This window comes from Ammodytes marinus (genome assembly GCF_949987685.1).
Source record: "Ammodytes marinus genome assembly, chromosome: 21".
NCBI classification, from domain to species: Eukaryota; Metazoa; Chordata; class Actinopteri; order Uranoscopiformes; family Ammodytidae; genus Ammodytes; species Ammodytes marinus.
Window position 1 is genome coordinate 17,084,397 of NC_137225.1, and position 13,668 is coordinate 17,098,064.

A 13,668-nucleotide genomic window follows, 5' to 3' on the forward strand; every position below is an offset into this window, starting at 1 on the left:
AATCACACTCACATTCATACACCGATAGCAGCAGCAGCTACCACACAGGGTGCAAGCTAACTATCGGGAGCAATTTGGGGTTCAATGTCTTGCCCAAGGACACTTCGACATGTGGCGGGTAGGCGGGGGATCGAACCTCTGACCCTGCACTCCAGAGGCGACCTCCCTGCCCACTTCGCCACTGCCGCCTGTAACACTAAACAGTTAGAATATTGATTTTATTGAAACTTTAGATTAGCAAATGAAGACAAATGATGGCTTCACATCATAGAGAATATAAATATGAATAAGACAGTGAAAAAACAGATATTAAACCAGTGCTACAATAGAAATGGCCGAGTAGAAACTTGTGAATGAACGTATGAAAAACACATGATGATGAAGAAAGCGGATGAAAATATTGTCAATCAAAACATTCTAGGTCATTAACTGCATGGGAGGGAAATGACTTTAGTGACAGCTGACACCCTGAGAGACTACCCAGAGGTCTTAGGTCCCTGTAGTGGGAGTCAAAATGCACAGTAGATTAGGGCCAACTTTAACAAATCAGAGTCTCGTAAAGTAATAGGATTAGCATGTCAGCCACTTGGCCCACTGATCTACATGGTTAAGCCCTCAACAATCGGATGGCACCAAATATAGCCCAGCATCATGCCTTAGGTGCTTTGCTGTTGTTTGCACACATAACTGCAAAGAAGGTAAATGATACTGTATTAGACAGCTAGAGAGCTCAGCACACTTCACAGGCGTTGTATTAAATCCAAGCAAATACATATTTAAAAAAAGCTTCACAAGGCTGCAAAGTAACACTCTGCCTGTTCCTGTCAGGGCTCTCTCTGGCCTCTCAGGTTACAGGTTCTGCACAGACAATGGAGCCTCTCACATACACTGACTCAGAAGGGCTGTGTATAGAAACAAGCCCACACACAAAAACATTAGTCTGTCTAAAGAAAGAAAGAAAGAAAGAAAGAAAGAAAGAAAGAAAGAAAGAAAGAAAGAAAGAAAGAAAGAAAGAAAGAAAGAAAGAAAGAAAGAAAGAAAGAAAGAAAGAAAGAAAGAAAGAAAGAAAAAAAAATAACAGCCACCTCCTAAAACTTCATTATGCCTTGGAATCTCCTTCCTGGGCCTGGTGCTGCTATCATCAAAACTAGGTCGCCCTCTCTCTCTCTCTCTCTGCTCCGCTGCAAAACTAGGACAGCGGGTTTCCTGGATCCCTTTAATCCCTACAAAAGACAAACATCCTCACCGTGCTGCTGCTGCTCTGTGTGTGCGCGGCAGACAACTGTTGCCAACCACACCCAGCACCAGCAGCCATGTCTAAAAAACTATTAGGGGGCCCGGCCGGATGTTTTCCATGCTTTGTGTCTTGAGCCATCTCCCTGACAGCTATGCAGAAGAGAGGCTAGCTTAACATATTGGGAGGTGAACAGAGGAGGGCTGACTTCATCCTATTTTGGTTTGTCAAAGTCATCTGCCGCCCTCCACCTCCCACCTCCACCTCCCTCCCGTCTCCCCAGGCAGTGATTGGATGATCCCAGACACAGATTTTGTGTCAGTCAGGTTTTGACAAGCTGGAAAGTCCTCAGACGGGAAAAAGAGTTGCCTGGAGATAAGATCGCAGTTTGCTAATATGAGTGTCTTTGATGGTGGTGTAACAAAACCACAAGAAAGACAAAAGGAGATGACTTACATCCTTCTACGGCTAAATGTTATGTGCATAACTTTTGCCTGATTTACTTTATATGCAGGGCCCTGCTGTCAAAGTCATCCTAGGCCAGGATATGCAGCGCTGTCTGGACTTGTCCACAGATGTCAAGGGAATATGATCGACATCCAGCAGGGCTAATCTTCCAAAAAGGTCACTGGGTACAGACCCACAGGAGAACAAAAAACGCACAGTGAACACACACACACACACACACACACACACACAGGGCGAGGTCCTGCCCCTATCAACAGTGGCGGTTCAAAGGATAGAATGTCAGCCCCTTTCAGAGCTTCTATCCCCTGAAGTCATCTAAAAAGTCACCTTTGTGTGTGTGCGTGCATGTTGGATGACTGTATATATTTACAGTGTTATGTGTGTTTGTGTGTGTGTTTGTTTATGCATGTGTGTATGTGTGTGCGTGAGAGTGTGTGGTGTTCGGTCAGGCCCAGAGAAGGGGGTTTAGAAATAGAAGGTTTTCATCCGCTCAATAAAGCGCAGTATGAAACAGGAGACGACGCGCCTAGGAGTCCCACCTAGCTGTCACTGCTACGGGCCAGACGTGCTGGAGAATGACAGGGGGGTTTTGAATGCTGAGACAGGTTAAGTAAACACACTCTGGGGGCCCGGGAACATGCCCGCGCACACACATGGACGCGCAACACAGGCCCTGCAGACATGCGCACGCAAAAGGCACAGAGGCACACAAATAACATTGACACAACCCAGCACAACATTTAAACTTCTCCACATCAAGGGAGAACCCACAGACTTCCTGCCACTGATATGCAATCCATCTATCATTGACTCGGGCCCATGCCAGCGACGTGGATGTGAAAAGTGTGTGTAGAGATCATCAAACATTAAGCAAAATAAATGGATTTAAGATCCTTTGTTAAAGAAACTCTAAGAAGAAAAGTAAGTGAATCTTCACCAATTCTTGCAAGTCTGACCAAAGTAATGGGAAAATAACTGACCAAAACAACTGTCCTGATAAGACAGAAGCCAAGTTTCCAGTTTGCACAGCAAACGATAAGAAAAGAGTTTGATCCTTTTGCAGCCATGAAAAGCATTAGACAGCTCCACTGGCCTGGACCTCCCACACACACAGACAGTCAAGGACAGAGTGAAGTAGGAATGTGACGTAGGATTCCATCAGGCCCTTAAGAAGGAATGTGGAAAACTCTCTTCACCAAACACAGATAAACACTGACGAGCACACTAAAGGTTTTTTTCCGCTGCTTATTCGTAATAACAGGCTAGAGGAGCATTGATCGCAGAACAAGAGAAGACATCCATCATATTTCTCCTCTGTGCAACAAGAACCAAGGAGCAACTCTCCCTTTTCTAAATGGAAGTGGAAATGTGGAATTTAATCTCCCCTTCCTCACAGAGGTAGGTGCAGCCTGCTGTGAGCATTGTCATCCCCAAAGAGAAGAGGTTGTGAATGACAAAACTCTAGTGGCTCTCTGCCAAATCCCTCTTTTGACAAATGCTTCAAAAGTTCCACGCCGACAAGTTGGTGTGAATAGCAGTTCTTCTTGGCAGAGCACTCCCCCCATCACCACCACCACCACCCCTGGGCTTGATCATATCAAAGAAAGCCCAATTCCCTCCCCAGAGACAAAGCAAAGTCTCCATTCATTTCTTCAGAGCTCAGAACAAAAACAGACTTGGTAGCCACCTCTCTATTGGCTCTGCTGACCAATGTGTCCCATGTGTGTCTGTCTTCATAGGTGTATGCTGTTTCCTTTATTTAATCAGAGTCTTCATGTTACTGGACAGATTGAAGGCGGGCAGCTGCCTTCTCTAATCTCCGATCCTATCTGTGTGATAGGCCACTTCAAAGAGCAGACGGTTGGGTTGAAGAGGCGAGCTAACAGGAACGAGCTCCCCCGTGCGGGGGCCAAGGGCAAATCCACCACCAACCAAACAAATAAAAAGGCCCCGGAAAGGGGGCGGTCAGTACGGGGGAACATTGACAGCTGAGCCCAGCTGCACTGTGTTTGGGATGAGGGTCTGCCAGAGGGGAGAGGGGAGAGAATAGTGAAGAGAGGAGAGGAGCTGAACAAGACCGAGGAGGAGGAGTGACGAGGGTGAAGCAGAGTTACTGCCTGGCTCCGTCTGCTCACTCTCTGTCCATTTGTCCGTCTCCCTCTTTCTCTGTCTGTCACACACACAAACACACACAGAGAGCCAGCTGGAGTCCTTTGTGATAGCGTCACCATGGCGACACATAGCAACATGAAGTTTGCCGGGAGGCTTGGCCGTTAAACTAGCAGCAAGCAGAACGGAGCTTATGCTGGCCATTTGTTTACCAGGACAGGGTACACTGCAGCTGCACTGACACTCCCTAAACACCAGCCAAAGGGAAAACAAAGCATGAATAATGGGGTAGCAGCTAGCATAATTAAAAAAATCTTATAAACAACAGAATTACAGCATAGGGAGAGCAACCCTGTGCCACCGTGTTGCAAATGAATATCTAATAATGTTTCTGGCCCTGAAGCGTTGGCTCTGTGCAGCTAAATACTGAACTAAACCAACCAGTTTGTTCTGGATCCTGGACAAGAAGGCTTGTCAGTGGATTTCCGGGACAGTGTCGTTATATGACAGTAACCTCAATGGTTCACACCATGTGTGATTCAACAGTGAAAACATGATACGCTGTTGTTAACAATAAGGCAGCAATACATCCTAGATGACTCAACTCGGCCTCTAGTTGACTACTGACTATGAGTAACTGTCAAGAATAATGAATAACAAAGAGCCTTGAGTTTCAAAGTGTTGGGATGTGTTAAAATAACCAAAGATAGCATTTGTTGCTAATCAGTTATTGCTGCTAATCAGCTTATACTGCAGAGACACAACACACCCTGCACACAACGTATACAATGGCCCTTTAAAAGTCCTCTGAAATTCTCCCAGAGACCCTCATGTCAGTCTACGACTCTCAGCCACAAGAGGTCAGAGGTCATCACACAGGGTTTCTGCTCTCCAGATGCCTGAACCCCCTCAGACACAATAGCTCACTGTGTGCGCCTGTGCCGTTTAAAGAAGTATATTTAGCATGTGCGAGTGCTTGTCTGGGAGGGGAGTTTTCACTGCAAACAGTACTAGCGTTGTAAACATCCTGCAATAACTGCAGCATTTGATTGTTTTATTGAGTTAAACATAAGCATGCATATCAAATCAGCACAAGGTATTTGGTAAATATGCCTCTAGTGTGCTAAGACCAACAGTGCTATCAACACAGTTGTGTGCTCAGTGTGCACTTTCTGACAGGAACCCGTGTCAACAGTGGGTAACTGCTCTGGCAGGCTGGTGTCTCCTGAATGACTAGATAAGAGCGTGTTTACAACTGTCAGCCACGGCTAAATCTGGCAGGCAGCTGCTCCCTGTTAGGCAATGGATTCACTTCACTTAACCCACTTTCCTGCGCTTCAAGTTCAAATAGAGCGGCCGGTTACCTGCAAACCTCTTTTATGGCTGTCGCTCTCCTTGCCCTGTCAATGAGTGACAGGACGGGAGAGAGACACTGCTGAGAGTCAAAAAGCAATAGGGCGGGAAATGGAAATCGAGAGTTCATTTTCAAGACATTATGTACTTTATTCACGGTCCCTACTGCCTTGGAGTTTTAGTGTTTTGAAATTCTCCCTAAAGGTAAGACATAAACTCACTATTGAAATATGTGATGGATTCTTTTGTATCCCTCCAAAAATACAAAAACTATTTAAAGCATTTTACTCTTACAGGATCTTAATTGTCATCAACACCGGAAAAGCATCTGGTTGACTTGTGTTGCATTATAAGGGACCAGGATGTGGTCTCAATATATAATCCCAAAATTCATCCTGTACAGTAGTGGAGCATGTGAGCTAATCTGTTGAAGGCTTTTCTTATGGAGGGGGGTTTCTTGTTAGACCTGCCCCGTGACGGCTTTGGGCCGTTTCCTTTGTTTTCTGCTATTCCTTGGCAAAGTTTTTACCCTGACTACTCCACAACCACATGAACAAACACATCAGTCTTTTGTCTCTATCCAAAAGACCTGCCTGCAGGGGGTTGAAAGTGAGTGCTTAGTCAGTCAACACGAGAGGAGAAGGAGAAGACATAAAGAGAGAGAGAGACATAAAGAAAGAATAATAGAAAGAGAAGGGAGAAAAAAGGGAGGAGAGAAATGGGGATGGGACAGAGGGTAAAGTTTTGCCGTAGCTGTTTCCTTCAGTTCCTGTACATTCCAGCTGCTTTGTGGGGCATAAACCTAAGCATTTAGCCCCAGCGCTAAAGCTAACACGCCCACACATCTCACGCATGCTTTCACTGCACTCACTTCCCACAGCATTGCTCACCGACTTAACAGTGAAGACTGGCTCTGTGCGGGGTGACACATTGAACAGTGAAGACTGGCTCTGTGCGGGGTGACACATTGCATGTGCCGGTAATGACAGCATGGGCAACTGTAACGAGACACGGCATACCCAAAAGCAGAATCCTGAAGCTGGTCAATTAGTCATTAAACGAAACTGGTTCTGTGATTGGTGATTGTGATAAGTCAACATGTATCTGGAAATATGTCACTTGTTTACGCCAACACACTGACAGAGTGAAGAATAAGAAGAGGACAGAATCTTGATTTTGGCATTTTGTGTTGTTAAGTTGATCATGCAGGCCACTTAGGCAATTGTCTGCTAAATTAAAAATACCCTAAACAACGCGGTCATGTTGCCACCACACTGTGTCCGAGTGCTAAACAGAGCTCTCTGATAAAACATGACATGACTTGGGGTCAGGGTTAGGGTTACCGCAAGACTGGGGTGTAATGGACTCTGGGACGGAAGAAGACACACACAGTCAGATAGACAAAAGGACAAGCAGCTGAGCTGACACACACATACACACAGCAGAATTTAGCCTTAACTGAGAGGGTTGGAATCAGCCTAATCTGAGGGGGCTGAAGCACAATGCAGATGTCATGTCATTACATGAAGGATCGCTGCTTGCTGCGGCTGCTATTTACATATAAATGCTGCAGAATGTGGTCAAAAGTTCACTGCTTTGACTTTTTTTTCTCCCTGGTTTGCATGCAACAAGTACTCTGGGCCTTAACTCCAAGTGGCCAAAAAAAAGAGTCATAAACTGATTCATAAAATGACTGGGCACAAAAAGTTACAGGAAAGCTGGCTGGCAGCTTTTTACAAGCGTTTGAGTTTATTCTTCCAGGAATGCCGTGAAACATCGGCGTCGGGTGTTGTTTCACAGTGCTGGCTTGGTTTTTCTTCCCTCTCGCATTCCTTCCCCCTTTTCCCCCTTGTTTGACGTTCTTTGTCCTGACCACTTGCACATGGAGGCGAAAGGAGACACTGGTGGCTTAATCCAGCGCCAGAGGCATGCTAAAGCCATCTGGGCCCAAACGCAAGGCCCTTTCTGCTGCTCGCCTCCTATATAGTAAGAGAGGAGGAACGGGGCAGGCGGGGGAGGACGGATGGAGAGATGGAAAAGTTAAGAGGGAGAGAGAGAGAGGAAAATGAGAGAATAAAGAGTGGGGGGAGACAAAAAGGTAGGAGGCACAAGAGGGGCTATGGTAGGGGGATTTTTGGAATAAGAACCAGGCTACACTGACGAACACTGTCTTTTGTGGTTTCCAGTCCTGACCCTCTGACCCTATACATCCTGTTAAAGGGGTGGGGGGGAGAGGGAAAGACGAGATGGCAGCTATAGGCACTGGCTGCATGGTATCATATGTGTGTGTGTCCTAAGTAGCGAGCAATGCAGACGGGGCAAGGATGAATATATATGTGTGTAGATGCTACAGAGCTCTATCTGTCCCTCAGGTGTGACTTTTCATAGCCAATGTCCCTCCTCTCTTCCTTGGTGTTTACATCCACTCCCTGCAGAATCTGGTGGGGGTGGAACAATAGTCTCTCTCCAACATTCCCACTCTCCTGCCGAGAGTACTCGTTTGTCTCCTGCATTCCTTTGCCCATTCATCTCTTTCTCTCCCCTCCTGGATAGAAAAAAACTACTCTTTACCCGGGGGAGGGGTCTGAGTGTGCGTCTTAAAAAGCCTGTGAGTGGAATCAGTCCCCCTTGAACACAACCTCCTCCTCCCCTTTTCTCCCTGTTTTACTTGGTTAGTGAAGCAGCAAAGCTCAAAGAAAAAGGGCGGAGAGAAAAGAGGAGATGCATTCTTTCGATGGCTCTCGCTGTCTCTCAGTGTGTAGCGGGGGTGAGCTGTGTCTTATTTTTAATGACTGGCTAAAAAAAAAGGGAAAAAAATTAAAGAGGGAGGGTTGGGTCTCTTTGCCACCGGCCGCTTTGCACACACAAGCTTAGTCACTAACACACACACACACACACACATAGCTGCAGCCGAGTCTGGGACTTTCACAGAGAAGTCTTTAATTTGCACTGGGGCCTGGCCTCCCACACTGCACAGCCCAAACCACCCATTCACAGCCCTGCATCGTTTCTTCAGAGTTACTCCAACATACTCCCCCCCCCCCCCCTGCCTGAACAGTGAAAGCCACATGAACTCTCAACCGCACATGATTTAGCAGTCAAGCAAAGTCGAAAAAACTTTCAATATTCTCTCAAGAGACAGAGAAAAAGCACACAGCTCGTCTTTACTTTTTTTTCCATTAAAAAGGAAAGAAAAAATCCCCTGAAGTATATTTAAATACATCCACCCATGGGCTTTTGAGTTTTTCAGGGCCCTGCCTTGCCCAGCCTTAGCATGCAGGAGCCATGAGGATCATCCACAGTCAACACTGAGGAAATCCTTTTGGGCTTTGCTTTTCCTTTGCTCCTTCTGATGCCAAAACACAGACAGGAAGAGCAAAGAGGAGGAGGAGGAGAGGGGAAGGCCTCTATACCTGACACACTGGCCCCTGTCCACTTGATCAGACACATGTGTGCTTTTTACATACAAAGTAACACCTCCAGGTAAACTAACAGATTCCTTATTTTTTAGCGTATTAATGGTCTATGTTTTCTTCTTCTCCTGCAGAGTATAGGGGGACAGCAGGGGTCCTTTGCCGCAGCCATTCTTTGTGTTTGCCATAGCCCTGTCAGCTCCTCCCTGTGTGCCCCTCTCTCTCTCTCTTTTTTCAAACTGAAAGCAGGAGGAGAGGAATGAATGTCATTCTCCCGCTTGCCCTTCCTGTGTCAAAAGATATCCAAACGCAGCTCTTCCTCCCTTGAATGGCTATAATCAAAGCATTCCAGGCCATAACAAGCCCAGGGACCAATTAAGTCGTAAGTAAACCTAAAACACCTAACAGCCAACTAACCAAAGCTTTCAGTTCCTTCAGATTGATCCTATTGACTTTTTTTTAAGAGCATACCCAGGCAGGAAATCAGTTGATCAAGGGCACGGAAATACACAATAATAACATGTGATTGATATTATGATATAGCAATTCCTGTACAAATATTCAGCAAGTGCCTACAGGTGCAATTCACGTGCAGTCGTTACATGCGATCAGTTTGTATCAGAGCAGCACCCTTTTGGGGCTGTATTCCACACTTGGACCAGTTTGCACAAATCTGACTGTGAACACGCTTCACAGCATCTGAGGCTATGATGACATCTAGTGAAAGGTTTCATATTGCAAGTACAGACGTTTCTCTTTCCCAAGCTTACATCTGGATCACAGGATCCACTTCAAATGCAATTCCACATCAGACACACTTAGATTATTAAGTTGGGCAGAAAGATCGAAGTTAAAGCAAAATCATGACACAAGACTGCATCTGTACAAGCTGTAGTTGCAGGTAGTAAAATCCACAGATGTGAAACTTTTAACTAAATGAAATTGATTTTGCATCCGCTCATCCGATGACTTAACACTATTGAAGCTGACACTGAGGCGCATGAAAGAGACGCTGAGTGTTTTTTTCTTTCTTCCCTCGTGTCAATGAAAGAGCAACAGTGCAAGTTCCCACTGGCTCGCATTCTCAGACAGTCGTGACAGGATGAAGTAATTACTGAGTGGTTTGACACACCAGCATGGCGAGGATTTATCTCCCTCAGGAAGAGAGATAGCCAAATCACAGTTTACCCACATCCAGCCTCCATCCCCGCAGCTGCATAACGGAGGAACCAACCACACACAGACACGTTTTGGCGCTGCACGGTCGGTCACACGCACTCATATGCTCAAACAGCTCTGTCGAGGTACGGCTGTGCCTGCCACGACTGGCGTATTTCTCCTCTTTTATATTCCACATGTGTGCAGTCAGTGCGTGTGCTAGAGTGTCGCCACATGCCTCAACCCGGGCCCTCATTTCCTTTCAAACACACCTACTCGCACCATCAAAGTGTGAGGGATGACAGCATTATGCAGGTGTGTGTGTGTGTGTGAGAGAGAGAGAGAGACGGATGACACCAGAGAAACACAGGTTTCTTTTTCATTTATATCCCCTCTTTGAATAATAATTCCACCTCAGAGAATGGAAGCTTTGATCCACTGACACACAGGTGTATTTCACATGCAGTGGCATACATTGCTTAGGCAGGGCTTTATCTGTCCCTGTAATTAAGCGCAGAACAGGAAATAGAGGACTATTCCAGTGTGTGTGTGTGTGTGTGTGTGTCAGGAGGGATTGATGGAGCTCAAAGGAGCATTCCTGTGCACAGTCCTCTCAGTGAACATCGTTTGATCTCCTGGTCTCTCAGGCACGTACACTACACATCAAGCAAAGCGTCAATGTCAGTCATGATATAGGGCAACAGCATCTCAGTCACTGATGACTCAATTCCATTATCTCTGTCTCTTTTGGTCACACAGAAACACATTGGTAGTGTTGATAAGGTGCATAATGTGACTAAAATAATGTCTGAGTAGTATCACAGGATCAAAATGTTTAAGTTGCCCTTATACCGAGACCCACTGCTGTGGAGAAACATCACAAGGAGATCTGGATGTATTCTAAAAGTGGGAATAAGGCTCCCTCTAGTGGTGATAAGTCAAACTAGGAACAAATGAATTAGTTATATTCAAGAGACACAATAAAATCTCCTTTTTTGTACTTATTTCATTTTTACTTAAATTTTCGGGATGAACCTGTGACCTTATATCATGGAAAGACAGACATCTTTCCATATGGTTACTTTAGTCAATTGGCAGTCACATTAGGCAACCTCGGTCAAATACGTACAAAATTAGTTTCATTTTGTTTTCTATTTTCCTTGGGAACATGCAATGCTTAGGAATAGCTTAGAGGATGAGGGGAAACGGATACAATAAGGATAAACTTAAGACTTAAGGCATGTTTTTTGTATTTGTTTTGTCAAGTGCGATAGTTATTTGAAAATGTGTTATTGCATCAGAAAAATTGGCCAGATATAAACAGCATCAGTATTAAACAAGCACATATTCAGCAAATCCCCGGAGTACTCCAAAGTGCTTAAAGAGCTTAGCGCAGTTTTAATTGAACAACCATATTTTCACTTGACCTCTTTATTTTTGTTCGTATGTCTCTGTTCTGCTTTTTATGTGGATTAGTAGAAATCTGGAGTTTAACTTTCCCCGCAGCACAGAGGAATTAAGAGGCTGATGAAAGAGGGAACGTTGAAAGACTAGAAGGGAGAAAAGAAAAAAGAGAAAGACCAAACATGCAGGGGATTTGGTGAAAAGCATTCAATCAGAAAACACTTTGGTCTGTTTAAATCATAGAGCTAAAAATACACAAACAATAACTAAACGCTGTAAATGAGTGCCTGTGTACATTGTAAATGAGTAGAGTTTTACTCTATTCTACTACAATATAATTCTAATGTTTAATTTGAGGCATCTAACAGATAGACGTTCTACTTCAGTACAACATAATGTTGCTGTATAACGCCTGACCCTAATCATTCTTACAGTTTGGTTCTGCAGTGCCCCTGGGCCAGGGAGATTGTGTTTATTAAGTTTTCTGTCATCACATCTCCATTCCCTCAGCATAAAGCTGAAAATGGGGCAGCAGTCGTCTTAGCACCTGTTAAACGTGAGTGGTGCAGTGGAAACATGACTGGATAACTGACGGGAGGGAGGGAGAGAGAGAGAGAGAGAGAGAGAGAGAGAGAGAGAGAGAGAGAGAGAGAGAGAGAGAGAGAGAGAGAGAGAGAGAGAGAGAGAGGAAAAACATTTTGAAATAATCAATTACAGAAAAATAAGCTACATAAAGAAGAGCTGTATTTAGTATGTGTATTTAACAGATTACACATTAGAAGAGAAATAGCAAAATACATTTAAGCAGTATTCCGTTTGGGTCTGCAATCAGGCAAATGTAAAATAAGATGTTGTATGGTTATATTTACAAACTGTATTGAGAAAATTGATGATAAGATAGTTGTTCAGAGAAACATATTCATTGTTGGTAATATTAACCGTTTAAACCGTTGTTATTTTAAGTGGAGACTTCAGAGAGTCACTGTAAAATAGTTGGGCACATTACCCCAAGTAAAAACAACTACTAGATCCACGTAACAATGTCAAGTAATGATTTCAGAGCCACTACTGAAGGGTTGGAACAATTTGTGAATGAAACTGAGGTAAACAAATTATTCCAGAGGGTAAGAGCAGAGAAGGAACCAAATGACTGTACCATATGAGCACAAAAGCAGGTTTACACCCCATGTAACCTTTTTCTAGCACTACTGTTTTTGTCACACTTAGTTTATTAATTGATATTGTGAAAGATTTTACATATAGATGTTATTGGCATATTGAGTTTTAATATAAGAATAACTATTATTAATTAAAAAAAACTAGACTTGTTTTAATGGCTTGATAATAAAGTCTTCCTGGATGAATGTGTCAACAGCTGAGCCTTCCCTAACATGTATTTAGGATTGAGGCCTCTGTCACATGTTACATGACAGTAATAATCGCGCATAACTAATGGCCTACGTGAATCATCATGTGTGTACAGTTAGTGTGTGTCCATGGCATGTTGATATCGGGAGGGTCCATAGAGCCTTGTCTGAAAATAGAAAGCTGGTAGGTGAACAGGCAGGCAGGCAGGCAGGCAACATCACTGGCCAGCATGAACTGAAGAGTCACATGACTCACTGTGAACAAACACAGATGGTGGATTGGACCAAACGGCCTCAGACTGCTCGTCTGTCACACAGTTGGGGCCCCTCCATCTACCCTAGCCGGCCTAAGTGGAACTCTTTTCCCAGAAGGCCTCTTGGGTTTCGGCCTCTTTCTCCACTGGCCTTCTACATGCTCACTTTAACAAGCAGAGAAGTCTGAGGTGAACCCCCCGGAAACAGTGAGTCCAGAGGGGGCCTGAGTGTGACCTAGATAACTGAACCGGGCAGAGGGGGCGTGTTGTGATGCTGTGCCAGGCGCTGCTCTGTGTGATGCAGGCCACACCTGCCGTCCTCCCATCAAGAGATATGATCCCAAAATAGATCGGGAGCTGGAAGGTGTTCAACAGTTCCCGGCCACCATGCAGCAAGACAGCATGTAGGTTAATCTAACAGTGTGCTCACATGGGGCACAGTTTGGATGGAAAAAACAAGCCGCAGAGGGCCTGGGAGATATCTTAAAGTTGATTTAATGGCAGTGCACAGAGCTGGACAGCCCTAGACAATGTATGGTCACACAAAAAGGAAAGATTGCAAACTTTAATTGTAATTCAAAGTGTATTAACGTAATTGAATGTAATGGTAAGAAATAATTTGTTTAGATATATTACAATCAAACTACATTTGTTTTTATTCTTCTTTGTATTCTGTACGATGTCAATGAAGTATAACATTGATTTCATTTGAAATGAGGTCCTGGCATTTTGTTTTATTTTATTCTGATTTAACATTAACAAAAATGTAAGGCACTTCGTCCATTTTCATTTGAAGCATGAATAAGCAGAAAGCATGGGATGGGCTCAATGGGCTCTAATAGTTTGAGTCAAGCGACTCACAATAAATACACAACTTCCGGTTGGTTCTTTCAAAGTAAAGGTTAGTG

General features: G+C 44.4%; 1 protein-coding gene across 4 annotated transcripts in view; it reads right to left on the reverse strand.

Moving 5' to 3' along the window:
- Nucleotides 1-13,668, reverse strand: part of dlgap1b (discs, large homolog-associated protein 1b) — a gene marked incomplete at its 5' end in the record, with an annotated part of 43,845 nt that overhangs the window by 11,305 nt on the left and 18,872 nt on the right. The window lies entirely within an intron of this gene.